The sequence below is a fragment of the Dromiciops gliroides genome, chromosome 1 (genome assembly GCF_019393635.1).
Source record: "Dromiciops gliroides isolate mDroGli1 chromosome 1, mDroGli1.pri, whole genome shotgun sequence".
Classification (NCBI taxonomy): Eukaryota; Metazoa; Chordata; class Mammalia; order Microbiotheria; family Microbiotheriidae; genus Dromiciops; species Dromiciops gliroides.
Window position 1 is genome coordinate 741,016,746 of NC_057861.1, and position 27,340 is coordinate 741,044,085.

Below are 27,340 nucleotides of genomic sequence, written 5' to 3' on the forward strand. Positions count from 1 at the left end.
GCCCCTGACATATACTGACAGTAAGATGCTGTGCAAAATACTTAACCCCTCAATGCCTCTCAGGCAAGGCTTTAAGACTGTAAATTACACCATATATGTCAACTTTTACTTACAGAGCGGTTTCCACATTTGAAGTTCCCTTCACCAAGAAAGTGACAGGTCAGATTTAAAAACATACTTATTCCATAATTATAGCTCTACTTTTACTATGACCCAAACACCCAAGGTTATCTTATGGGATTTCTCAACATTTAGGGTGATTTAAAGAATGGGGGTAAGGTGATTATTTTAAGGGAAACATAAATACATTCATCCTACTAGCATTTATGACATATCTACTATGTCAGGTATTATGGTAGGCACAAGAGAGAGAAAGATGAAAATTTAAAAGTCTTAGACCTCAAGGACACTGAAATCTTTTCCAACATGTACATAGACAAATAAATACAAAATAAATACAAGTAATTGGAAGAGAGGACAATAGCCCCATTTTCTATCATTTAACTAATTCACACAAGGGAAAATAGCTGGCATGGACTGACACTTAACTTGCTCTGCTCTATCTTTCATGCTATACTTGGAAGAGTAGCCAGAGGGGGCATGGTTGACAATTGTTAGGTTTGTTGGATGCTAAACTACAGTCAGTCTTGGAAACAGATTTCAGACTCTCATTCCAAAGAAAATTTTTATCTACAACAGACAACCCACCTTTCTCTGAGGGAATTGGTTATATGCCATCATAATAGCACTTGAACCTCAAAATACACCTTTTTATGGCTTTCCAAACTTCACAAATGTTGATACTAAGTAGCAACAAAAGCATAGATTCTGTTGTTTCCCTGCTTCTTCTATCATGCCTTTGGGATCGATCTATTTGAAGGCATATTCAATGAATCTCCCCCTTTTCATATTTCCCAAATGACTCTGTCCTCTCAAAGACTGTTCAAATGAATTGAGTAACATCTGTGCTAAGGAAGGTGAATTTAATCCTCCACAAACAATTCAAAGAGCATTGATTAAGCACCTACACTTAGGAGGCACAATGCTGGTGCTGGAGAAACAAAGTTTAAAAATTCAACACTCATGGCCCACAAGGAGCTTTGATCTTACTGTATTCGTTGGTTATTTAATTCTTGGCTCTTCTTTCTTGGCTTTGTATGTTGATTTGTAATGAATTGTCTTCCTGAAGAAGAAACAATAATCAAGTTGGCTTTGGAAGTCATGTAAGTTGATAATTGTGCAGGTGATAGTTCTACTATCAGTCTATAATGTGTTTTCATCAGAAATAATGATGAGGCATTATTTTCATTAGACTTTAGCTGAAGGATTTAATGTGCATTTGAAAATCAGTCATATGTAGGTTAACAAACTAGTGTTACCTGATCATTAATGAACTGGGCAACTTGTATAATACTGACCTTCTTGCCCTGAATTCTCTTGGACAGAAATTCAGCTACTTTGGGTACCAGCCAGGAAGGTTGTTGGTGTTTAAATGTGTCATGTACCCAGGGAGACTCCAAATGGACTGAATGATTGCCTGAAAGGTTGACACAAGCCAATGTCTCAGGGCAGGGTTCTCTGACACTAAAGATGGTTCCATTCAGACATTACTTTTAAAAGCATCTTGTAGCCACAGGATTTATAAAGGCTATGTTTCAAGGTCAAAAGTAACAACTAAAAAATTGAACACAGTCCTAATCAGACTACATCTCTACTATTATGTCCAGTTCTAGAAGCTGCATTTTAGGAAGGACAATTGAAAAGAACCAGAAAGCATCTAAAGGGAGCCAACCAGGATGGTGAAAGGTCTTGAGTGAATGTCATAAGAGGATGCTTTCTTTTTTTCTTACTTAATAGTATTTTATTTTTTCCAATTACATGGAAAGATAGTTTTCATTCATTCATTTTTGTAAGGCCAAAGGGCTATAAAATCATGCATGCTCTTTGACCTAGCACTACTACTACCTGGTTGGTATCCAAAAAGAGATAAAAAAGTTAATGGACCTATATAACAAAAATATTTATAGCAGCTCTTTTCTGGTGGCAAAGAATTTGAAATTGAGGGGATGCCCATCTATTGGGAAATGGATGAACAAATTGTGGTATGTGATTACGATAGAATGTTATTGTGCTATAAAAAATGATGATCAGGATGCTCTCAGAGAAAACCTAGAAAGACTTACATGAGATGATGCAAATTGAAATGTACTGTGTATGAAGTAACAGCAATATTGTAAGATGATCATCTGTGAATGATTTGGCTATTCTCAGCAATACAATGTCCAAGACACCTCTGAAGGACTTATGATGAAAACTTCTATCCATCCCCAAAGAAAGAACTGATGGTGTCTGACTACAGATTGAAGCATGATTTTTACTTTATTTTTCTTGAGGTTTTTTGTCTGTTTCCTTTCACATGACTAATACGGAAATGTTTTGTATGACTACAAGTGTAAAATTTATATTGAACTACTTTCCTTCTTAAAGGGGGTAGGGAGGGTGGAAGAAAGCGAATTAGGAACATAATGTTTTTAAAAATGGATATTAAAATTGGTTTTACATGTAATTGGGGAAAAATAAAATTCTAAATATTAAAAAAAAGATTTTGAGTTCCAAATGTTTTCCCTCCTTCCAGTCCCCCCTCCTCAAGACAGTAAGCAATCTGATATGGGGTTATGTATGTACAGTCATGTTAAACATATTTCTACATTAGACATGTTGTGAAAGAATTATCAGAACAAAAGGGAAAAACTGCAAGAAAGAAAACATTAAAAAAAAAACCACGACAACAAATAAAGTGAAAATAATAGACTTTAATCTGCATTCAGACTCCATAGTTCTTTTTCTGGATGTGGAGACATTTTATGTCATGACTATTTTGAAACGGTCTTAGATCATTGCATTGCAGAGAAAAGCTAAGTTTATCACAGTTGATTATTGCACAATGTTGCTGTTCTGCTCACTTTACTCAGAAGTAGTTCATGTAAGTTTTTCCAGGTTTTTGTGAAATCATCCTGCTCATCATTTCTTATGGCACAATAGTATTCCATTACATTTATATACCACAACTTGTTTAGCCATTCCCCAATTGATGGGCATCCCCTCAATTTCCAATTCTTTGCCACCACAAAAAGCTTCTATAAATATTTTGTACATGTGGGTCCTTTTCCCTTTTTCATGATCACTTTGAGCTACAGACCTAGTAGTGGTATTGTTAGGTTAAAGGGTTATACACAATTTTCTAGCCCTTTGGGCATAGTTCCAAATTGCTCTCCAAAATGGTTGGTTCAGTTGGCAATTCCACCAACAATGCATTAATGTTCCAATTTTCTCACATCTTCTCTAACATTTATCATTTTCCTTTTTTGTCATATTAGCCAATCCGATAGGTGTGAGGTGATACCTCAGAGTTGTTTTAATTTTAATTTCTCTAATCAGTAGTGATTTAGAACATTTTTCCCATGACCATAGATAGCTATAATTTCTTTTCTGTTGTTGTTGGGTTTTTTTGTGTGTGAGGCAATTGGGGTTAAGTGACTTTCCCAGAGTCACACAGCTAGTAAGTGTCAAGTGTCTGAGGCCAGATTAGAACTCAAATCTTCCTGACTCCAGGGCCAGTGATCTATCCACTGCACCACCTAGCTGCCCCACTTTAATTTCTTTATCTGAAAATTGCCTGTTCATGTCTTTTCACCATTTCTCAATTAGAGGATGATTTGTATTCTTATATATTTGATTCAGTTCTCTATATGTTTGAGAAATGAGGCCTTTATCATTAAAAATTATTTCCCAGATTTTTGCTTTCTCTCTAATCTTGGTTGCATTGGTTTTGTTTGTACAAAACCTTTTTTAATTTAATGTAATCAGAATTATCCATTTTTCATTTCATAATATTCTCAATCTCTTGTTGGTCATAAATTCTTCCCCTCTACATAGATATGACAGGCAAACTATTTCTTCCTCTCCTAATCTGCCTATGGTTCCCTTTATGTCTAAATTATGTATCCAATTTGAGTTTCTTTTAGTATATGGTATAAATTGTTGAAACATGCCTAGTGTCTGCCATACTGTTTTACAGTTTTTCCAGCAGTTTTAGTCAAATAGTGGGTTCTTATCCCAGAAGCTGGAGTCTTTGGTTTTATCAAATAGTGGATCATTATAGTCGTTTACTACTATGTCTTGTCTTGTGTGCCTAACCTATTTCACTTATCCACCACTCTATTTCTCAACCAGTACCAAACATTTTTGATGATTTCCACTTTATCAGATAGTTTTAGAACTGATACAGCTAGGCCACTTTCCTTTGCATTTTTATTAATTCCTTTGATATACTTGACCTTTATTTCCAGATGAATTTTATAATTTTTTCTACTTTTATAAAATAATTTTTAATAGTTTGATTGATATGGCACTGAATAAGTAAATTAATTTACGTAGAACTGTCATTTCTATTATATTAGCTCAGACAACCCATGAACATTTGATATTTTTCCAGTTGTTTAGATCTGATTTTACTTGTATGAAAAGTATTTTGTAATTGTGTTCATATAACTCCTGGGTTTGTCTTAGTTGGTAGAATCCCAAATATTTTATATTGTCTTCAGTTTTTTAGGGTAGTGGGGCAATGGGGGTTAAATGACTTGCCCAGGGTCACACAGCTAGCAAGTGTCAAGTGTCTGAGCCCGGATTTGAACTCAGGTCCTCCAACCAGGGCTGGTGCTTTATCCACTGCAGCACCTCTACAGTTATTTTAAATGGAATTTCTCTTTGTATCTCTTGTTGTTGGGCATGAGGACAGTTTCAAAAAATTTGGAGTGTTTATCTTGAAGAAGAGAAGAATCAGGGAAAATCTCATGGTTGCATCAAGTATTTGAAAATCTATCACATGGAAGGATTAGATTTTTTCCTCCTTAGTCCCAGAGTGTAGAGTTAGGGACAATATAGGAAAGTTTCAAAGACATGGTTTTAGGCATGGTGTCAAAAAAAGTTTCTTAACTGGTGAAATAGGCTGCCTTTGGAAAATGTGAATTGTCTTTGCTTAGAAGTCTTTGAAAAGAGGCTGGATGACCAATTGTTAGGGATGTTTCTATTTTTATTTAAAAGTATTCTATTCAACTATTTAAAAAATTTAAAAAATAAAAGTACTATTTATTTATTTAGAACATTCTTCTCTTTGAAAACCTTAATTTCCAATTTCTCTCCCTCCCTCTCACCCCCTCCTCTCCTCCCCCAACCACTGAGAAGGAAAGCAATATGATATCAATTATACATATGAAATCATGTAAAACATTTCCATATTAAACATATTTTTAAAAACAGGAAAAGTAAAGTGATAAAATTATACTTCAATTTGCACTCAGTTCATTAGTTCTCTCTGGAGATGGAGATTAGTTTTTCATTGTAAGTCCTTTGTAATTGTCTTGGATCATTGTATTGATCAGAAGAGCCAAGTTTTTCAAAGTTGGTCATCATTATACCATTGCTGTTACTGTGCAAAATGATCTCCTTGTTCCTCTCACATCCCTTTGCCTCAGTTCATTTAGGTCTTGCTGTGTTTGTGGGTTTTTTTTTTCTGAAACCACTTTCTTCATCATTTCCCAGAACATAATAGTACTCCATCATAATCATATGCCATAACTTGTTCAGCCATTCCCAATTGGTGGGCATCCTCTCAATTTCCAATTCTTTACCACAACAAAAGAGCTGCTATAAATGTTTTTGTACATATATACCCTTTTGTTTTTCTTTTATCTTTTTGGGTTATAGACCTAGTCATAGTATTGTGGAGTCAAAGGATATACACACTTTTATAGCACTTTGGGCATAGTTCCAAATTGTTCTTCAAAATGGTCAGACCAGTTCAAAATTCCACCAATAGTTCATTAGTGTACTTATTTTTTTGCCCATCCCCTGTAGCATTTATCATTTCTGAAGGTGTGATGTGGTACATTGATTTTCTAATTCTTCCTCTTCCCTCCCTCTCCTCCCAATGCATCCCTCTTTGTTACTCATTTATCTTAAGAGGTATATTGTCCTAACATAATCCACTCCCATCCATGCCCTCTGTCTATGTAGACTCCTTCTAACTTCTCTAAAAATGATAAAGTTCTTAGGAGTTAAAATGTATCATTTTCCCATATATGAATGAAACAGTTTAACTTTATTGAATCTCTTATGATTACTCTTTTATGTTTACCTTTTTATGTTTCCCTTGAGTTTTGCGTTTGAATATCAAATTTTCTATTCTTTTCATCAGGAATGCTTGGAAGTTCTCTACTTAATCAAATATCCATCTTTTATCCTGAAAAAAATATGCTCAGTTTTATTGGTTAAGTTGTTCTAGGTTTTAATGCCGGCTTCTTTTCCTTCTGGATTATTCTATTCCATGCCCTCCACTCCTTTAATATGGCGGCTGCTAAAGCATTTATATGACATTTGCATAGTTTCTTTCTGGATGCTTATGATCTTTTCCCTTGACCTGCAATCTCTGGAATTTGGCTATAATATTACTGGGAGTTTCAATTTGGGATCTCTTTCAGGAGGTGATCAGTAAATTCTTTCCATTTCTATTTTACCTTGCAGTTCTAGAATATCAGGTAGTTTTCCTAGAAAATTTCTTGAAAGATGATATCTACATCCCAAAAAAGAGGAAAAGACCTATTTGTAAAAATATATTTCTAGAATTTCATTTTGTGGTGGTTAAAAATTGGAAATCAAAGGAATGCCCATCAATTGGGGAATGGTTAAGCAAGCTGTGGAATATGATTGTGATGGAATATTATTGTGCTATAAGAATTGACAAGGATGATTACAGAAAGGCCTGGAAAGATTTGTATGAACTGATATATAGTGAAGTGAGCAGAACCAGGAGAACATTGTATACAATGATGACAATATTGTTTGTTGAAGAACTGTGAATTACTTAACTATTCTCAGCAATACAATGATCCAAAAGACAATCCCAAGGGACTAATGATGAAGCATACTATCCACCTCCAAAGAAAGAACTGGTATTGATGGAATGCAAACTGAAGCATGCTATTTTTGACTTTCATTTTTATCTTTTATTCAAGTTTTCTTATATAAAATGATAAATATGGTAATGTTTTACCTAATTTTACATGTATAACCTATATCTGATTACTTACAACCTCAGGGAGGGGAGAGGGGAGGGAGGGAAGTTTGGATAAAATTTGGAATTCAAAACTTTAAATAAAAATTGTTTATTATTTTTTAAAAAAGAAAAATGATACCTAGGCTCTTTTGTCGTTCGTGACTCAGGATTTTTTCAATGTGATTATTTAAATTTTTTTTTGTATTTTTCTCATTCTCTTAACTTTATTTTATTGTTTTTTGTTGTTTCATGGAGTCATTAGCATGCAGATTGCAATACTAATTTTTATGGCATTATTTTTTTTGTTGTGCTTTTGTAGTTCTTTTTCCATTTAGTTAATTTTGTTTTTTTAAGTTCTTTTCTTCAGTGAATTTTTGTGCCTCTTTTATCAATAGGTTAATTCTGTTTTTCAGGTATTTTCTTCTTTATTTTTGTGACTCTTTTACCAAGCTATTAATTCTCTTTTCATAATTTCTTACATCACTTTATTTTCAATTTTCCCTCTACCACTCCTATTTTTTCTTTAACTCTTCTCGAAATTCTTATGTTTGTCCAATTAGCATTTTTCTTTGAGGCTTTGCTTGTAGCTGCTATCACATTATTGTATTCTTCAGAATTTGTATCTTGGTCTTCCCTGCCACCTTTGTAGCTTTTTAAGTTAAAATTCTTTTTGTTGTTATCTGCTTGTTTTTGCAGGCTTTTTTTTACTTTTAACTGTATGTTAGAGTTGAGCTCTACTCACCTCTGTGTGGGGAGGTCCTGTCCCAAGCTTCAGGCTTTTTTTTGTGCTGGTGTTTTCAGAGCTAGTTCGGGGGGAGAGGGGGGGGTTACAAGGTTTTTAGTGCTTTCAAGGTATTTTCCTGGGAAAGATATGGTCACTGTTCTTTTGGTCTTCACTCTGTTCTTTACCCAGGAATAGCTCCCAGCCCCATGTAGCCACAAGCCCTCATCTTGACCCTAGAACTGTGACCAGGTTCCCTGCTCTCCTGCAGCCACAAATGCTAGTGCTCCTCTTTCCCTTGGAACTGAGAGCAGGACCCTGCTTTCTCATGACTTACCACCTCTTCTCTGCCCTGGAACTGTAAACCAGAACTGCTTATGGACAATAGAGTTACCAATCAGCACAAGCTACACCCAATGCCAATAAGGGTCCCCTATACTCTGTGAGAGCTTTCAAAACTGCTGCTGCTGTTACAGCCACCTTCAAGGCCTGCTGTTAGTGCTAGCACTGAATGCACTGAGCTCCAGTCAGGCCTCCATCCTGGTGTCACAGATCTCTCCATCCAACCTCCTAACTTTTCCCAGGCAGGAAAAATGTATCATCCTGACATTTTATTGGCTCTGCCTCTCCAATATTTGTTTCATCCATTATTTTAAAGTTGTTTGGAGGGGGTGTGGAGAGAGGTCTATTGGGTTACTGCCTCTAATCTACCATCTTGGCTTCACTAGAATTTTCCTGACTCCTAAACCAGCTTGCCATCCACGATGCCACACTGCCTCTCAGGTGATAATAATCATATAAATTCACACATAGGATCACAGATTTAGATCTCAGACATCATCTCAGAGATCCCCATTATTTTATGGTAGAGGAAACTAAGGCCTAGATTGATAAAAGCAATCTTCCCATGATCATCCAAGTTGTAAGTCAAAAAGCTAAGATTTAAACCTAGATCCTCTGAGTTGAGAGCCAGTGTTCTTTCCTTTGTGCCTTAGGATCATATCCACAAGCACAGTACTACTGCATTTAACTATGAAAGAGATGGCAAAATGTTGCAAATGAAAATCTTAGAAGAGCTATCAAAAAGAAGAGGAAAGAAATTATTCTGCTTGACCCAGGAAGGTAGAACTATATAGAACCAAGGTATGGAAGTTGAATAGAGAAATTTTAATTCTATATAAGAAAGAACTTCTTGAGGTCAGCTAGGTGGCATAGTGGATAAAGCACCCACCCTAGATTCAGGAGGACCTGAATTCAAAGCCGGCCTCAGACACTTGACACTAGCTGTGTGACTATGGGCAAGTCACTTAACCCTCACTGCCCTGTAAAGAAAGAAAGAAAGAAAGAAAGAAAGAAAGAAAGAAAGAAAGAAAGAAAGAAAGAAAGGAAGGAAGGAAGGAAGGAAGGAAGGAAGGAAGGAAGGAAGGAAGGAAGGAAGGAAGGAAGGAAGGAAGGAAGGAAGGAAGGAAGGAAGAACTTCTTAACAAGTAGAACTATCCAAAAATAAAGTCTTCTCTCTTGCTGAATTCCTATTAACCAGAAGTAATCCATCTGATGTTAAAAGAACATTTTCCAGGGCTCAAATGATCATAGGATGTACAGTTGGAAATGACTTTAGAGACCATCCAGTCATTTGCTAATGAGGAACCCAAGGTCTAGAGAAATTAAATAACTTTACCAAGGTGATACAAATAGTGTTACTTCTAGGTGTTCAGAGAATTCATAATTAGACTTGGTGACTCACTCATTATAATGTACAGGACTGTTTTGCTTTGGTCTTTATATCCCAATTGGCTAACACAGTGTCCAGTGTACATGATAAATGCTTATTGATCGATTAATGTCAAAAAACTCAGGTTCCAGTTCCAGTTCCACCGTTTACTGTCTGTGTGACCTTGGGCAAGTAATTTTACACACACACACACACACACACACACACACACACACCAGGGCCTGAGCTTCTTCATAATTAAAATGAGGGGATTGGATTCATTGGTCTCTAAGGTCCTTCCAGCTCAAAATCTATGTTCTTTGGTGCTGAGCATAGCCCCTCCCCATTAAAATGTAAGCTCTTTGAGGACAGGCATACTATTTGCTTTTTGCCTTTGTAGCCACAAAACCTGGCATTGTGCCTGGCACATAGTAGATGATTAGTAAATGCTTGTTGATTTGAATCATTTTGAATTGTCTTACAGCATACTTGATCAAGAGGGCTCATACTATTCTCATGAACCTACATGAATTTTCTATGAATTATTTTTAATTAACTTCTGATGGTAATTTAAATGCTTTATCCCATTTGACTCTATTCAGCAGCCATCAAATGTCAGCCAGTCACAGACTTTATTTTGTTTTGAAAACCAAGAGTTATTAAACTATACAGGGGGGAAAAACAATGAGGAACCATAACAACCATAGCTTAGCCCAACAAGAAAATGGATTTCTGCCCTAGTACTCATAAGCCATTGATGCTTCATTCATTGTAGGGATTTAGGCTCTTCTGTGTGTTTCTTCTTATCCTGGAAAATCTTTATCTGAAGAAACTAATGTTTTGTCAAGTGCTATACAGATTCTCCCTTATGTCCCAAGAGAAGGAAACAAGATGCTTGCCTTTCTCGATGGAACAATGGTGATTTAACCATAAGACCCATGACATTATGACTTCATAATTGGGCCATGTTCTGCAAATCCAAAGCAGTATGCCTCTCAATGGTAACCTTACTAGTGAGAAGGAAAGAGATGGGCTATACAAGAAAGTGGATTTGACAGCTAAACACCACTGTGCATTCAAAAAATGGCATTAGGGAATTATGAGCCTGCATACACTGGTCATAGGGAAGTCAAGGCATGACCACGGGCAAAAGGCTGCCCAGAGGCAGGACTAGGCAAAGAAGAGGAGCTTCTTATTGGTTAAACTTTGCTTCTTTACCCTGAAATTTTCCCAAGGCAACTAAGATTTGAAACTGCTTCATATTTCCCTGACATCTATAAAGAGGGAAGCTTCTTTCTGTTGACAAAAAGTAAAATGACTGCATTTTGGGTTGTTTTATGGATTTTTCCCCTTCTACTCCTAGGGGGAAAAAAACAACTATGCATTGAAGATATGGATACACACACATACATATGATAAGAATTCATATGAATATATAAATATGCTACCCACACTTTTAGCTCAGCCTTCTGATGCCATGTAGACACTACCTGAGCAAAGAACCTCATGGCATTAGAAGCAACAAAGACAAAAATAGCAGAAAATTAATATATGTCTCCCCATTTCCATATTTACTAAATTAAACCATTATTAATAACAGGTTCTTGCACAAATAGAAATAAGCATTTAAATAGCTTAAAGAATAATTCATGAGCTTTGAACTTCAAACATCTGTCTCCATGTTTTAAAGTTACATCAATACATTTTAGCAATGTCTTCTATTTGCAGTAGTGTTTATAGGAGCAAAGAATCCCAGGCCTAGAGCTGAAATGAAGCTTGGAGATCATCATTCTAATCTTCTCATTTTATATAAGAGGACAAAGAGGTCAAAGGAGATCAAATGACTCACCCAAGGTCATACAGGTAATCAGCTAGCATCCCAGGAAGGATCTGAATCCATGTCTTCCAACTCCACAGCCAGTGGTTGCTTTTCTACTCTACAAATATTGAATTGTGATAAACTAGATAGTGTATGTCTCAGGGTAGTCCCCCTTTACTCAGTCCTGGACTAAGCAGATCTGAAGAATTGTTCTTGGTTCTAGTTACCACAGTGACTTTAGGAAGGACCTTGGAAAGGTGTGGGGGTCACATCCAGAGAAGGGCAAAAAGATTGGTGAAGGGTCTTGAAACCATACTATCCAAGAGAAGGCATAGAGAAGACACCATAGGGATACCTAAATTCTTTTACTGCACATGTATGGCTGAGGGAAGAGATCTGTTTCCCTTGGCCACTAGGAAAGACCTGGAATAACGAATGGAATTTAAAAAGAAGCCTTTTTAATCAGGATGTTTAAAAAGTTTTCTAAGAATCCAATCCTTTAAAAAGTGGAATCAGCTGTTTTTTGAAGTGGTTGGTCACCCCTCACTGTAGGTCAAGGAAGAGTCAGATGACCATGTCCCTAGTATGTTTCAGAGGCTCATATTCAGTATCCAGGGTTCATTCAGATGACCTCTGAAGGTCTTCCAACTCAGAGATTTGAGGATTTTTTGTCTCTGAGAATATGCCTTGTTATGTCTCCCACAAAATGCCTCTTTTCTTTATCTTCCTTCTCCAGAAATTTAGCTTCCATACTCTGTAATGGACAACTTAACTTCAAAATGATTCCTGAATAGGGGCAGCTAGGTGGTGCAGTGGATAGAGCACCAGCCCTGGAGTCAGGAGGACCTGAGTTCGAATCCAGCCCCAGACACTTACTAGCTGTGTGACCCTGGGCAAGTCACTTAACCCCAATTGTCTCACTAAAAAAAAAAAAAAAAAAGATTCCTGAATAATTTAGCCCTTTTCCAATCCTCCAAGACATTCATATTTTTAGGCTGAGATGGATCGTCATATTGTTTGTGTAGACATTTGCTAGGGGAGTTTTCTCAGTGGGTTATGAATCTTTCCAGGAACCTCTTCTCTCCTTTCCCCAAGCTTCCATTACTTTTCCCATTTGACTAATTGACAAAGATGGCACCTGGTGGGCCAGACCTTAAAGGACAGGAAAAACTTAAATTAGTAGAGAAGAGTACAGCCAGATTTTGGCAAGATTTGAAAAATCGGCAGTCTAATCCCTCCCAAAGTCCCTTCACTGAAGTCTTGAGAGGTAAAAGGCTTGCCCAGAGTCACAGAAGTTATTGGTGGTCGAGTTGGCAGAGGAAAATATTTTTAATAAAACTAATGTTGAATTGTTGAATCATGCAACCCATGGGTGTGTCAAATCCATAGACATTTTCACATTCCTATCTTTAGAAATTAATTTTCAGCATCTGTCCACTGTCTAGAATTATCACCAACTGAAAACTGACATAAAGAGCTGCCGGCCATTTTTAGGTCAATTCTCAACTGAATTCTAGGTTATGATGTCAAGCAATTAGGAGTTAACATTCAGTTTGTGTAAATGACTATGATGGGGTAGGACAACTTGTTGGCATTTTTCCTTTTAAATCTGCTTAGACAATTCACACTAGTCAAATGGAATAAGCATCCTTCAGCCAGAATTAACTCAGTCAGCAGGACCAAGAGAGCTCTTTAAATGATAAGTAAAGGAAACATGGGAAACTCACAAATTTCCCCAAAGGTTCACAGAATCACACATACTGCAAATTTATATTCATGTCATCAGGTAAGAATAGGAATAGGGACTGGTCCTATTCTATTATATAAGGAACTTCCAAGTAAACTGGGGCAGCTAAGTGGTGTGGTGGATAGAGTGCCCAGCCTGGAGTCAGGAAGACTCATCTTCCTGAATTCAAACCTGGCTTCAGACACTTACTATCTATGTGACCCTGTTTGTCTCAGTTTCCTCATCTGAAAATGAGCCTGAGAAGGAAATGGCAAACCACTCCAGTATCTTTGGCAAGAAAACCCCAAAAGGGATCATGAAGATTTGTACATGACTGAAAACAACTGAACAACCCAAGTGAAGAAATTATTACTACTACCAAAGTAGATTAGCACCTTCTTTGCACCTTAGTCTTATAGAGTTGCATAGGACAATGAGAGATTAAATAACTTGCCTAGCTCACACAGTCATTATGTATCAGAGACTAGACTGGAACCCATTTCTTCTTAGTTTTGAGGTGGATTCTATTAGTTACAGTACTCTGCGTCTCATATCATCAGAATGAACCAAAATGATACTAACATTGGAGAACACATTTAAAAATCTATTCTTGCAGTTAGTTAATGTGTAGTTATGTGTGCATTGGGATTCTCATAATTAAATGGCATGATAGGAAAAAAAATTAACTGAAGTTCAATACTATATCCTTCTTGGCATGTTAAACAAAAATGACATGACAGTAAGTGGCATTTCATTCAGTATTTCTGTTCAGTTGTTCATGTCAGATTACCCGACAAGACAATGTTGATGCTAAAGCCACCAAGATATCATTTTAAACTCATTTCGATTTCTTAGCCAACTCTTGTGAGCAGTGAAGTCATTGATTAATTGACTGGGCCTGAGCCAGATCATTCCAATCAATACTGTAAGGTTGAGTCAAGCATTGTTGTCATTCAGTATACCTGGGAATTTGTAAGCGACCATATCACTTGATCATACAAATGCCCATGACTACTACTCAGTAACAACAAGTCCATATGACTTCTATGGTGCTTCTCCATGCCACAGAGACTGATTGGGAGCTACGATGGAGCAAAGATGTCAGCAAGCTAAATAGGAGGGCCAGAATGGTAGGATGACTCTAAACTGGGCCATACAGGGGTCAGTTGAAGGAAATAATGTATTGAGACTAAAGAAGAAATTCAGGGGATATATGTGTATTTCTATTTATTATATATGTGTGTGTTGCATATAGACTCAACCTGCTAGGAAAAACCATTAAAATTCCAAACTCTTAGGTGAGATGGGGTTAAGGACAGGTCAAGTTAGGCATGGGGTCCCATCTTCCAAGAGCTGGCTTATTTTGCCAGTTTGTCACACATGGGTACCCCACCCAACCAAAGAAAGTTAAGTGGTCTGAGGGTTCTGCCCCTGTATTCATTCAGGATGATGGAGCTTAAATTGTTTCCTTAGAGAGCACCCATTGGGTCTTATGTCACTCATTTGCCCAGCCCACCCATTCTACAGAAAGAACAGAAAAGGAAAAACCTGACACGATGAAAATGGGGCAGCTCTCTGTCTTCAATGATTAGAGAGAACCCAACTTGCTGCTGCTCACATGTGACATTCCGTCACCTATCTCCATATCCTTGGTGCTTATCACTGTTCCTGACATACAGTAGGTGCTTAATAAGTGGTTGCTGATTGAAAGCATTCTCTGACCAAATACTATTTGATTGCATTTATTAAGCACTGTGCTAGATGCTGGTGATAAAAAGATAATTATAAGATGTTCAGAGGCTTTCATTCTTCTACCACTTGCTAGAAGTTCCATGTTAGCCATGATACTTTTTGTGCAGCCACATTGGCGTTGCCTTGGGCCTGGACAAAAATTAATACTAGACAGGTGGTTACTTGTCATATATATCAAGCATGACAAAGACTTGATATTCTTTAGGTGTGGGAAACTCCCTCCACCCATGAAGGCTGAAAAATATCCACAATTTATAGTGTTAACGATGTATCCCAAACTCAGAGGGGTCAAGTAAATTACCCATGCTGACTTAGCTAATAAGAGTCGAGGGCAGGATTTGAACTCAGATCTTCCTGACTCAGTCTAATACTCTATTCATTACACTCCACTGCCTTTCAATTTCTTATATAAATGATGGGAGTCAGGGAAAGGGGAAAGCAATTTGGACACAAGGTCTTCCTAAAGCTACTAGATCAGCCTTTCAGATGAACTACATAATTAATCCAGTTACTATTGTCACCAATTGACAGGCTATTTGACTGCATTTAATGAAGCAGCATTGCTTGGGCCTTGCCTCAGTAAAGCTCAACCCTCTGGACTAGACCATAGACAGCTGCTCAGTTTCTGGGCTAGTCAGCCACCAGATGACCTTCACTAAACACCACGGTACCAGATCCAGATTAGGGGTTATCATGAAGACATATAAATACTACTGTAGTAATTACTGCAGAGGGAAGGCTGACAGATTTATATCTGAAAGAAACCGTTTCCCTGCTTTGGGCAAAAACAGTCCACGGACTAAGGTCACAAATTCGAAATAAAGCAAGTCCCCATGCTACATGAATGTTAAATGTAAAACTGCCAACAAGCAGGTGCACCAGGTAAGTGGGCCATTTCTGGGAATAGTGTTGAAGATAGGCTGTGAGCCCACATCTCAGGTCTCTGCTTTGATGTTGAGCACTGTTCCCCCACAGACATGAGCATTAATCAAATCAGTTATATATAGAATATCTTACAAACAGAGATGCCCTTCTCTTTTCATTCCTGTCCTCTCCTGGGCCAATGATACATGACGTGTTTATCATGAAGTGTGTTAAGAAAATGGTCTACGGATTTTGTGCTTCATGGCAGAGACAGATCAACCTAAAACATTGCTTTTTCTCCTATAACCTTCTGGATTATGTAACTTATGTGGCCATTCTGATTGCTGATGCTTTGGTGAATGTGTAGAAGGAAGTAGTAGAGATTGAGCTGGAATGCACTGCTGGGCTGAAGGAAGCCTTTCAGGGTTGAACCAACCCTTTCAGCTTCTCTGCCTAGCCCAGAACCATCTACCAGGCCGTGTTCCATGTCAAACTAAACTGAGAGAAGTAACAGAGGTTCAGGCATGATCTTTAAACTGTTCTTACAACTTGTTGATCCTCATCCCTTCTTTATCTCTTAGATCAACTGTCATCTAACTTATGGTCAGAAACCCATCTTAGTTCCTAAGTCTTATCATTCTGCAGTCCAAGCTGGGCATCTGAACAACAAGGTAGAGAGATTCTTAACCCCTGGCTCAGAGAGATAACTGACAAACAAACAAACAAAAAGCTTCCTGGCCATTGAGTATGATGGCTGACTAAATGCAGCTGTATCATTTTATGTGTAGAAGAGGTCTACTTATTTCCATTGTTAAAGTACAAGGAACATAGCATAGCCAATGGTTCTGGAGAGGGCATCACAGCCGTGGACTAGATCTCCTCTGTAATGGAAATGTTTATCAAACATGTCATTCTTCAGCGTGTGTCAGAAGTCGTTATAAAAGCTGACTAATAGAGATGTGTTCACTCTTTATGGGAGAGGCTTACTAACCACACTAACTATAATATGGTGAATAATAGAGATATAGCCACTCTTGGACAGCTAGGTGACACAGTGAATAGACTGCCAGGCCTGTAGTCAAGAAGACTCAGCTACCTGAGTTACAATTTTGGCCTCAGACACTTACTGGCTGTGTGCCACTGGTAAGTCATTTAATCCTGTTTGCCTTGGTTTCCTCATCTGTAAAATGAGCTGGAGAAGGAAATGACAAACTACCCTAGCATCTTTGCCAAGAAAATCCCAAATGGGGTCATGAAGAGTCAGACACAACTGAAAAGCCTCACAGCAAAAGCCTCCCTTCGGGGAGAGGCTTACTAACCATAGCATCCTAGTAGATGTTGGCTAAAATACTACGTAACCTCAAAGATATCTGGATAGTTGAAGAACATCGACAGAGAACATCTGAGATGCATTGCCTGATGGAGATCAACAGAGAACAGTGAATCAAGTAAAGAATAGCACATTATTGTCACTAGAAGGCATCTATAGCTTTGCTGCAGAGATATGAGTTTCCTCCTTATTTGACTGGGTCTTGGCCATAAATAATTCCTGCATATGTGCTACTTTATTCAGATACCCCATCCATATGCTTTCTTCACTTATGTATGACCTATACATTTTTCCTCTTTAGGTGCATGGTTCTCATTGAATATGTGTGTGTATTTGTGAGAGAATGACCTCAATGTTCATGAGAGGGAAGAATCTGTTATTGCTGTTATTAAATTTTTATTTAATAAAAATAGTTTTCCTTATGAATTATGTGTTTTCTGAATAGTGAAAGTAAATATACAGGTGAGAGGATTTCTGACCTAAGTACCTAGAACTAATATCCCATAGGTGAAGGGAAAACTGGGTACCACAAATAAATGACACTTTTATTGCCTAATATTCAGAAAGCTGGATCTGGAGAGAGAGGACATCAATTCAAATCCTGTCCCTTTTACTATGTATTAGACTGTCATATTAACGGCAAAGGATGTCATTTGCCCATGAAGATTTCTTTCATAGTGACCTGTAATGGATGTTTCCTCATCCACAGTCTTTGTTGAACTATAAAAACTTCCCAGGACCTCAGTTAAGTCGCTTCTTCATGGGGCTTCCTCCAAGGGTCTGTAGTATTTTACCTTGGCGTTTCCAGCTATTTATACAAACATAGAACCATAGGTTACTTGAGATACTATTTAGTCCAAGATCCTCATTTTACAGATGAGGGAACTGAGGCACAAAGAGGTGAAATTATCTGTGAAGACCACAAGGTAGGTATTACATTTTTCGCTATCCAGCCCTTTCTAAGGTTGGTAGAACAAAGTCCCAGAACATGTTTTAAAGATGCTGCCTCAGAAAGGAATTTTCAGCACCAGCTCTGCCTAATACCATAAAACTGACCCCTAGCCAATAGGGAAGTGCAAAGCACTGGGAGGGGTGTATAGCTCCCAAGGCCATGCTCAATAAGGAACAGAATCTCAGAGTTGGAAGGAACCTGAGAGACCATTCAGCATGTATGTGTGTGTGTGTGTGTGTGTGTGTGTGTGTGTGTGTGTGTGTGTGTGTGTAAATAAGAATCCTATCTACAACATAATTGAATCTTTTCTTTGCCCTGAAGTCTTGCAATAAGTCCCCATCCCCCTTTTTTGTGTGTTTTGTTTTTGTTTTTGTTTTGTTTTTGCAGGGTAATGGGGGTTAAGTGACTTGCCAAGGTCACACAGATCGTAAGTTTCAAGTGTCTGAGGCCGGATTTGAACTCAGGTCCTCCTGAATCCAGGGCCAGTTCTTTATACACTGTACCATCTAGCTTCCCCCCATTCCTCTTTATTTTTTGGTGAGGCAATTGGGGTTAAGTGACTTGCCCAGGGTCACACAGCTAATAAGTGTCAAGTGTCTGAGGCCAGATTTGAATTCAGGTCCTCCTGACTCCAGGGTCAGTGCCCTATCCACTGCGCCACCTAGCTGCCTTCCCATTCCTCTTTTTTAAGAATAATTTTCATTGTTTTTCCTTACTTCAAGTCTAATTTTTCCTTTTTAAAATTCTTTATAACTCATTGATCTTAATTCTGCCCTCTGGAGTCACATAGAAGACACTAATCCTTCTTCCACATCATCTGTCAGTTTCTTGAGGCAGAAATCATCCTCTTCTTGCTGACTTACAGTCTTCTCTTCTCCATGGTAAACATCTCTAATTCCCATCTAAACTCTAATCTGAGATGTTGGAATCTCACAGAAGGCATATATAAATGAGGATGTGTCTCAAAATCCTCACAGTAGTGTTCTCTTCCCAAATGTAGAGGATTGCTAGGATCTATTTGCCTTCCAAATACAAAGAGACAAGATTCGGCTATGTGGCCCAAATTCAAACTACTGGTGGAGAAATTAAGATTCTCTATCCCCTCAAAATGAGGGTTCAGCTGATAGTTACTTCTAAACTGCTTAATACAGAGAGTAAGAACTCTTCTACTGCCTTTTTCTTGGATAATAACTGTTAGTAGCATATCTGGGTTTCAAACCAATTTACTTGTTCTCCTAACCCAGTGCTTTTCCTATTCATTACATGAGTGTCTTTTACCTGAACTGAGATTATGACAAAATAATCACTAATCTGTCAAAAAAAAACCACCCACAATCTTGTAATCATGTACACAAGTCTCTAATATGGTCTAATATGGTCAGATACTCCATCTAAATTCTTTCTCTTACTGATCTTTGACTAATAAAATATGCTTAACCACCATCTTGAAGATTAGTAATCTATTTAGTAGAACCTTCATATAAATTGCTTCACACACATGGCTGAAGAGGCAATAAAGGACTTCTCCCCTGTTCAAAAGGAGCCAGTATTTTTGATGCTTTGAAGGCCAATAGCAAAAGTCACTTATAAAACTCAGTGAGAGGGGCAGCTAGGTGGTGCAGTGGATAGAGCACCAGCCCTGGATTCAGGAGGACCTGAGTTCAAATCCAGCCTCAGACACGTTACACTTACTAGCTGTGTGACCCTGGGCAAGTCACTTAACCCCAATTGCCTCACCAAAAACAAAAAGACAAAACAAAAAACTCAGTGGGAAAAGCTAAACTATAAAAAGAAAACACACATCTACCTAGCAAAGAACAAAGGGAGAGAGAAAATGACAATAGGGAAAACTCTTACAAAAAATAATATGATCTTCTTTATGAAAGCAAGAATCTTAATTATAAACATGCTTTTAAATCTTTTATACACGCGTTTCAAAAAACACTAAAACATAAATAAAAGTGAGATAAAGTCTAACTATTCTTTTTTTTTTTTTTTTTTAGTGAGGCAATTGGGGTTAAGTGACTTGCCCAGGGTCACACAGCTAATAAGTGTTAAGTGTCTGCGCCCGGATTTGAACTCAGGTCCTCCTGACTCCAGGGCCGGTGCTCTATCCACTGCGCCACCTAGCTGCCCCAAGTCTATTCTTGAGGCTACAAAATAATGTATTGTTTTTTTTCCTGTCGAGAAATGTTCTGTTTATCCACTAAATTTCCCATCTCTTAGAATAAGGTTACTCAAGTACATGACAGTAAGGTTCTCATGCTACCAACAGTGATGGATTAAACTTACATAATATCTGTGGAAGTGGACATAAGAGTGATTAGGGATAATGTTAAAGAAGTGTGTAGGGAACGATGCCATAGGCAGTTATGGGAATGATCCAGGTGGGCATTAATTAACAAGGGAAGCTTCATTCTGTTTTTAAATAATGCATATATCTGCATCCAATGTAGCAGGAATGAAATATACCACTAGGAAATGTTAGTACCCATAAGGAGGTTTTTTCTAAACACAATTCACTAACAGAATCAAAATTTAGAGAATAGCATTTACTCATGATGAACCCTATCTAGTGATAAAAACCCATACTCAGGAAAGGTGTCCAGTAGTGACATAATTTAATATGCATCCAATGCTTATTAGTGTCTTATATATGGAGTGTAAATCAGTGATGTCAAACTTAAATAGAGACCCAGACCACTAAGTCATGTATAAGTATCCCTTGGGCTTCATATGGACTTAGAAAACTACATATTAACATTATCTATGTTTTATTGCATTTTATTTATTTTGTTAAATATTTCCTAATTATATTTAACTCTGGTTCAGCTGGTGGCCTGTTTGATACCTCTGGTGTAGATGAAATAGCTTATAAGAACCTTTTATTCCTTTCACAGGTGTAGGCAGAACAAGAATGCAGAACAGAAAGTCTTTAACTCTCTCTTGCCTAACTAATCTTGCTAAAAGAAATTCAAAGTGGTGATTCCCATTGGCCATGAGTGGTATCTTGGAAATGGAAAGGAATTGAAATGACTTTTTTTTTCCTTCCAACTAAAATGGAGTACTGAACTCAGAGGGTGGCAGTTTGGGTGAGATCACAGGAGTTTAAAAAGCAAAGGGCTCTTCTAGATAGCTGGTTGTGATCTGCATCACAAAAGAGCTGAAGATATCCCCTGGCTATTAGCTAGAGCTAACCTGTAGAGAAGCTGTGTCACAGATAAAGACCAGAAGATTGCAGCATAGATGAGCATCATCTCAATATAGATGCCTAGAATACAATAGAAATTACCTAGTAGAGAGCAGAAGAGTTTTGTAATAACATGAATTGCCCAGAACACATTTTATGGCTACATGTGTCCTCCTATGTATGTTCCTTCCATGTATGATCTAGTCACATGTTGCCTATGAGTATTTCCTCCCAGTGGCAAACTAAACTATTAGGAAGTATATACTCTATATGTATAGAGTATTTCTTGTCACTTCCTTTGCTATGTTGTTTAATTAAATGTCTTATGTTTTGATCTGTTTCCTCTGATTTACCTAGTAAAAGAAACACATCAGCAAGGGCTCTTGGGATCTGGTGTTAAACAGATGATGATCCATGAAGTGCTTGAAACATGGGGTAATTTCTGGGAAAACAACACTTTGGCGGGAAAGTACAGAGAAGGCTGGGTACTAAGAAGGGCAACTTCCTCAAAGACTACCTTTACTTTATTTCTTTACTTCCTTTACTTTATTCCCTCTTGTAGAAGGAAATAGGTTTCCTCCAACAATCGTTCTTTCTCTACATTTTGATTCAATAGAATGACAAAAGAGAGTCCCAGTGAGAATAAGTATTTTGTGATTTACCATCTGTGAGCAGAAAATAAAGAAATGTGTTTTAACTTTAATAATTTGAAGTCAACATTTTCCATGTTTATTTTATTTCAATGTTGACTACATCTGTTGTTGTTTGTCCTTTGTTCTCAAAGAGGACCATAACACTGGGGTGATGTCATGACTTGAGGGAGGGCTGTGCAAGGTCACCAGCCTCCTTCTGTCCTCCAGAGCGATCTGGGTCCAGTGGAAAGATATATATCAGGACATTTGTAGATGGCCTCAGATGTTTAAGGCAATTGAAGTTAAGTGACTTGCCCAGGGTCACACAGCTAGTAAGTGTCTGAGGTGAGATTTGAACTCAGGTCCTCAGGTCAAGGCTAGTGCTTTATCCACTACACCACCTAGCTGCCCTTTGACTACACTTATACTGTAGTTGAAGACACAATGTAGTCTCTGTATAGTTTATTTGGGGTTCTGCTTTCTTTATTCAGATCACTTCTTAATCAGTTCCTCATATTTCTCTGAATTCTTTATATTTTTCATTTCTTACAGTGTCGTATTACATTATTACAATTATTACAATATTACTATTACATTCACAAACTACAAATAGAGAAATTCCTCAGTGTTTGGGCACCCACTTTGTTTCTAGCTTTTCACTATCACAAATTGCTGTTATGGATATTGTACCCAAAGGTCCCAAATGTGACCTTTCTTTCTGGCATTGACATCATTAAGATATAAACCCATTAGTGGAATTGATGTATTAAAGACTGTGAGCAATTTTGCAAATTTTCCTGCATAATTTCTAATTATTTCCAAAATAATTGAACTAATTCACAGCTCAACTAGCATTAAATTATTGTGCTTATCTTTCCCTAGTCCTCCAACGCTGACCTTTTAAATACTTTACTACCTTGTTCTAATTTAATAGGTGTGAAGCTATATCTCAGAGCTATTTTAATTTACATTTCTCCTATTATCAGTGATTTAGAACATTTAAAAATATAGTTGTTTATAGATGACATTTTTTCTTGGAAAAATAGTTGTGTATACCCTTTGACCAATTATCTGTTGGGAAATGGCTCTAAGTCTTATATATTTAGTTTAATTCTCTAAAGATTATGGATATCAGATTTTTATCAGAGATGTTTGATATTTTTTTTAAATTAACCTATATATTTTGTTCTTATTCTGGTCACATTTGTTCAACATCCATAAAAATCCTTCTGTATTTATAGCTTAAGTCCTTTCTTTTCCTCTCTTTCTCCTTCTCTCCCTCTTTCCATATAGGGAATCCTACCCTTACCTGCAGGCACTTTGCCCAAAGGAATACAAATTTGTCTGCAGAAACCTCACAATTGGGGTATGTGCATAATTTCTTCTAAGAACCACTCTTGACCCTAAATAACTCTGCCCCTCATTGATTGGCCAGCCAATGCCTTATTTTGCATTGTTTAGCCTCTTAATGACTCAGAGTGGGCCTAAATAGCAATTGTACCTCTTTTGGCCAGAAATTCTGAGGGTCTTCCCCCTTTCCCCCTTTTATTTATCTGAGGGTTTTTTTTTTTTGACTAAGTAAAAGAGTCCTTTCTTTGCCTCCTTTCTTACCTAGCCTTAATCACTGAATGGGCATTGGCTCAGGCAAACTGAGAACTGTGAAAGGCCCTAGCTTAAAAGGCCAAGGTCTCCCACTTCATCAGGTGCCATTTCCAATTGTCCTGATATATATCCTGCCATTGGACCCAGATGGCTCTGGAGGAGAGAGTGAGGCTGGTGATTTTGCACAGCTCACCCTCACTTAAATCCAATTCATTGCAAGTCATGGCATCACCTCCCTAATGTTGCAGTCCTCTTCGAGAATGAGAGACAAATAACAAGAGGCTAACTCAAATTTGTGCCCTTCTATTGCTAAGCATTTTAACATTTTTATATAAATGAATACTCTAATTTTTCTGGATCCATTAATCCCAAGTTTTTGTTGTTTTAGTATTTCAATGATTAATCATGTTCATTGTTTTCTTGATATTGAATCATCCTAACATTCCTAATATACTTACAACTTGGTCATAATAAAATTTTAAAAACATATTGCTGTGGTCTCTACTAAAATTAACTTGCATCCATTCATTTTAGCTTGACACCTTGATGCTATCATTACCTATAGTATATTGATTGCTTTTTAAATTGTAGTAAATAATACATGCATTTAACATTTTGCCTTTCTACATTTATTCATGGGTTATTCATGACAATGCAAATGAAAAATTTTTGTAAAGGTACCAGGTGATATTAATCTATATGTGTGTGAATAAAATTATTCCCCTTTAGTTATTGCATTGTCTATCAAATCTATTTTTCCAGCATTACATTTAGATCTAAAGATTCTCCTTTTTGTTTGGTTTATCAAGTTCTGAAAGAAGAATATTAAGGTCACCTTTGATTATTGTCTTACTTTCAGGAACTTTTCCTATTTCAGTTAGCTTTTCCTTTATATACTTAGTTGCCCTTCAGCAAATATTTAATATTAATATTATTTCATTATCTCTGTTGCCTTTAAGTATAATGTAGTTTTTCAAATTATTTATGTAAACAGTATCTATTTTTTATAGTTATGTTATTCAAAGACATAATTGTGAGTCCTGATTTTTTAATTCACTTGAAACAATAATACTTAATTGAGACCCTCATTTTAACTGTATGTATTATTATTTTGTGTGTGTTCCTGTATGTAACAAGTGGTTGGATTCTCTTTTCTAACCCATTCTTTCATTTGCTTTTATTTAGGGACAAGTTTAGACCATTAATATTCAAAGTTACAATATTTAAAGGTTTTAACCCCTACATCAAATTTTCTTATATCTATTTTTAGTCAGCTAGACTTCTGCAGTTAGTTTTGCTTACAGAACTCTGATCATAGTCTTCTTCCACAAACACCAGCAAAGTGTAGTGGCAATAACACTGTGGTAAGAGGATTGACCTGGGCTCAATTTCTGGCTCTGCTATTTACTGTGTCTCCCTAAAAAAATCACTTAATCTCTCTAGACCTCAGGCTTTTCATATGCCCAGTAAGGAAATTGACTAGATGACCACAAAAGTTCATTCCACCTCTAAATCTGTGTTGCTATGATGTAGGACATACCTCTGTTGCCCAGCCTACCCCAAATTCCTTGGTCCTACACTTATTGTCATACTCTCTTGTTTGTTCTTTGAATTTCCCTTGCCCAGCTCAGGTCAGCTGTGGTTCAAGATTTCCCCTATTCTCCCATCCACCACTGTCATCCTACAGTCTTATTTAAATAATTTTCATTTGTGTCAATCCATGCCAATAAATATTAATTCAGTCTTCCTCTTCCCTACTCCTTCACATATGTAGGATCTTATGATTTATTGTCTAATTGGTGCTTCTTTAATTTGAGACTTCTAAAAGACAAGAGCCTTATAGGTTTCTTTGCCCGGCTCAGACAGAACTATGGAACCAGATTCACCCTACTTCCACTCCCTCCATATTTGTTTCAAAGATCTCCATTTATAGTACTCCATTACCCAAAATATTGATTCATAAAAGAGAAAATGTATTACAATAGAAGATATATTCAATCTGGAGTCATAGGACATGGGTAGAATCTAGACTGTCAATTGCTACTGGCATTCCTGGGAGCAAGCCACTTCCAAATGAAGGGCTTGAACCAGAATACTTCCACAGTCCCCTCACTGTACAAGTCTATGATGCCATGAACTTCTTCCTCTTCCTACCCATCTTCTTCTTGCATACTTTCTTTCTCCCCTTTCTGGCAGACTTTGCCCATAAACAATCTTTTTGTTCTCTTAGGAACCATCAGGCAAATATAACTTCTAAAGAGAAATAGTTTCATCTCCTTCCTAATAGCATGTAGATATTGATTTGTCTGTTTCATCTTTTCATTATGATGGATAGAGTGCTAGACCTGGACACAGGAAGACCTGAGTTCAAATCCAGTCTCAGACACTTACTAGTGCTATAATCTTGAGTAAGTCACTTAACCTTTACCTCATTTTCCTCATCTGTAAAATAGGGATATCAATATTACCTATCCCCCAGAGTTATTGAGGAGAAAATTAGGTAGCCTATGTAAAGTGCTTTGCAAACCTTAAAGCTCTACAAAATGTTATTTGTTTATGTAAAATAATGGCCTACTCATCTGTGATTTTTCTAATAGGAATAATACAATGCCTTTATCCCAGAGAAAAGCACTTTTTAAATTGATTATTAAACTCCCATACTGTTTGGGGGTAAAAACAGCTTTTGTTTTTGGAATACCATATTCTAGCCTTTACTTTTGTTTCTTAGGGTCAGCACATTCAGGTATACACAAAACTTCCACAAATGAAGACATCCTCTTGATTAACTAAGAAGCTTTCCATTTAATAATGAAACTCTATTACTTGAGTCCATTTGTTGAAAATTTGAACTTGGGTTTCTTTTCTGCCAGCATCCTATGGATTCTGTTAATCAATACTTTGCCCTATGTTTCTAAAACTCCTGGTAATTTTATTACATGATTTCTTTAAGTATGACACTAACACTTTTTGTTTCATCAAGCTGTTCTGGGAGATCAATGATTTTCAGAGGGTCTCATTGTGTGCCATCTTCAGTGCCAATTGCTTTAGCTTGTAGAGATCTTAAAAGTTCTTTCAAATTTGTTGGGTTTTTATTTTAAAATAGTACCCTTCCATCTCCACATCTTTGAATTTTAAGCTGGACAATCTTTTTTAGGGTGTCCATTGCTTTAGTAAGATTTGTCATCATTTTTTCTTTAAAATTTTCTTACTTTTTTTATTCTTCTTTGAGAATTCTAATTCCCATACTAATTTCCATCATTATTTCTTCCTTTAATTTCTTTTGAAGTTCTAAAACACTTTAGATATACTTGTGATTAGTCCTTTATCACCTTGGTGGCATACATACTATCATTCCATTGATATCTCTCTCTTTTTAGGGGTATCCCTTACTGTCTTTTACCCTAAAATATTTATTCATGATATTAGGCCCTCTTTATTGCTGTTGTTTACTATTTTTTTTCAGTTTTTCTAATTGAATCTGCTTCTCAGATTTACCTGATATCAAGTGAAAGGGAGAGAATGACCAGATTATCTCAGAAAAGGCTTGGATCCTTTCAACATGAATCTCCTAGTCACTTGACTACTTGAGTGACATTTATAAAGTAGGAGGGGAATGTAGATTTATTCCATCCATGTAAATAATAAATTAACCTAACTTCTGAAATATTCTTGGAGCTACATTAGTGCCCATTTGCATTCTTCGTTCGCATGAAACAGCTGTTGCATTTTTCATCTTATTCCATTTTAAAGTGAAAGGACACAATGGGCCCCAGCTGTAATCACATATCACTGCTCTGCTTCATTAAGAATAGAATCACATCCATCCCCATTACTTGGAAATCTGATCACAAACTGGCATTTGCACCATTTTTAAAGTGAAAATGTGACCAATAAATGGTTATGTAAGCTTCCAAATGACCTATAAAG